The sequence below is a fragment of the Cydia splendana genome, chromosome 10, assembly GCF_910591565.1.
Source record: "Cydia splendana chromosome 10, ilCydSple1.2, whole genome shotgun sequence".
NCBI lineage: Eukaryota > Metazoa > Arthropoda > Insecta > Lepidoptera > Tortricidae > Cydia > Cydia splendana.
In genome coordinates this window covers 3,709,114-3,712,118 of record NC_085969.1, presented here as the reverse complement: position 1 = coordinate 3,712,118, position 3,005 = coordinate 3,709,114, and positions in this window count along the sequence as shown.

The window sequence follows — 3,005 nt, the reverse complement described above, 5'->3', positions numbered from 1 at the left end:
ATGAATAGTTATCAATCTGGCGTGTCATACACTTTGCAACGTGAACTATAAGTAAAACAACATTGGTTGTTATAAATCGACCAGGTGACATATGACGAATGAACGTGACATGACGATGTTGTAAAAATAATGGTGAACGAGACAATGCTGTTTCTACTTCCAGTCATAGTTCATTTCTTAATTGTACTAGTAGTGCTATTAAAGGAATGATAATATTAATAGTATATTTTTAATTATCCTTAAGTGTAGGATTCTTGTCTACTGGAAAGCTATATTCATAATCTTAGTTCAATAAAATTTCACAAGATAGTTGAATTTAAATAGGTATGTGATTAATGTGATCGACCACTTCTCCGGAGTCCTCATTTCTCTCTTTGGATATGATATGATATGAACATTATAGAAACTATATATATAATTTCGCAGTTTAATGTTTATTAAGCTAAATGTTTATTAAACTAATTTATACCTCTATGCCCCTTTGTTTGACTTTTTTAGATTTTTTAACTGTTCTTAGAGTTACCTTTAAAAAAAATGCATGGAATTTGTTTTAGCTTCTTACTCCTATAATATAAAAAATATCAAATAGGGGCATAGCTATAGGTAAAAATGTAGGTATGTTTTTATATTAAAATCAGTTCAGTTATTTTATATGCAAAGCTCCCAATGTAGGTAAAATTAAATTTGCTCGAAATTATAAATACAAGTTGTAACAAAAATAGAGGGGATCCGTTTAAATGATAGCAATTAGTTGGATTAAGCCATTAGATTATGTAACATTTATTTAATCTTTCATCATAAAACGAAATAGCGACCATTAATCCAAATTAACATAGTTAAACATTGCGAAATGTTAATACCAATACTTACTTTGAAATAAATGAAATCGCCGCTCAGATTACTAAATGATTGAATTTACTTAATTTCTACTCAAAATTTCGCCTCAAAATATATTTAATATTTTAGAACTCGCAATAGCCCAGTCCCGAGACACATTTTAACTCGAAACCTTAAAACGTCTCCGGAGCGACGTTTGGCTGAAGTTTCAAGCAAAATATTTAATGTGTCATAAACAACTGGGACATCATTCCGATTGCTGATAGAGCAAGGGTGAATTGACCAAGGAGCTTTTAGCTAGGAATATACGTACAGGTGTTAGATCTAATGTCTCTCTGTTCAGCATGACTGTGGTGTCGCCCGGCACGTGCCCGGCACGCTACCTTCGTGAAGGGGAGTCGACTCCAGGGAGGGGACAGCATCACCTGCGACAGAGACAAGAGGTATTCGTGGTTGAATGTTGGCGATCCCGTTTTTACCGTTACCAACGCGCATACCGGGAATGGTTTAGACGGTAGTGTGATGAACCTGTGAGTCCGACATACCCGTTTCTAGTTCTCTCACTGTACAGCTCCACGTACAGTCTGTACAGTCTAGGGTGGCAGATACGTTTGGTGCGTTGGTTCATGCACTACTATTGATGCTAAATGTACCGAGTTGAGGCACGATTAGGCATATGACTTTGTATGACTTTATACTTATTTTGCAGCCCATTCTGTCGAATAATTGTCTTAAAATTAGTTTAGCAATTATCTAGGGAATACAACATTTCATCTTCTTTTAAGTTCACCCTGCAGAAAGAGACGGCAATTTTAACGTGACGTCATTCAAGAAAGACCAAGATTCTAGACATGATACACCTTAAGGGCTGGTTTAGAAGGCGCGCTGGTTTAGATACATTGCGGACTATTGGTTAGGTCCAATTCAACCGACCGATCAAAAACCGCAATGTAATGAAACTCGCATGCGACTTCTCGCACCGTCTAAATGAGCCCTAATGAAAGTTCCTTGGTTATTAGCACTTCTAGTCGTTGGATTCGCCCGCTTTCGGTCATGCGTTTGGAATACATCGCCCTTTAGGCATCGCAATTTAACTTCAGGGGTCAACTTTTATTTACTTTTGTTTTATGAAAAATGGCTTAAAACTGTTATAATTTTGCTTTGGCAAAATTTTTTGGGTGTCAAAGACTGTGATTTCACAACCAAATCCAATAATATTGTTTTCTACTTTCGTTTGCAGCATAGACATAGAGAGACATTTTTACTTTTGAAAGTCAAGTTAAGTCTAGTCAAGGTACCGCAAGAACCCTTAATAGGGCACCGGTCATATATTTACCACTTCGTTCTGTCAGGCACAGATTAAACACAATTTGACTTATCTAGTGGTTTGATAGGTTTATAAACGCATATATAACTTGTCATTCATAAAAAAATATGTTGGCAACACTGTGAAGTGTCAAACGTAGGTTCTGTACCTGCTAAGCAGAAAATTTGAAAGTCAAACGATTTTTATGGTGTTTAGCCAATATTTGTTATCAAAGTGTTCTAACAAGATTCCGGTAGGTGGTTTTTGTTGTTTTTATGTAGTAATTTGTTATTTTATTTAGCTCATCACGTGTTATCCACCCTAAAATACATATTTCCACGGTTTGGGAAGATAGCTCCAAGTTGGTGGTAAATATTTTACCAGTGCCCGTTACGGTCATAAAAGTACGGATCCATTTGAATTTTTTTAAATTGTTTTCAATTAATATGTCTAGAAAAAAAGAAGTTAAATAACAAAGATATTCAAGAAATAATTGAAAATGATCTTTCCAGCCTTGAGAGTGACTCAAATGATGACATGGGGTACAATTCTAATTTCGTTAATGGGTATAATTATAATTTATAACCATAACCATGTTTTGAAGGGCTATCAAAAATTTTGAGTTCAGAGGCTTACGAAGAGCATTGTGTTGATACTATATGATTATATAGAGGTAGACGATATGACAATAAGCGAAAATACCTCACGAAATACTTTAGACACTGGTGAACATGGGAAGAAAACATGTGATGGGGCCCTTTAATTGGTCTTCCGAAGATATTTTGGGATTAGTTGACTACGCAACCATGGAAACTGAGTAATCACAAGACCTGTTGCTCTTTTAAATAATGTGCTGACCCCT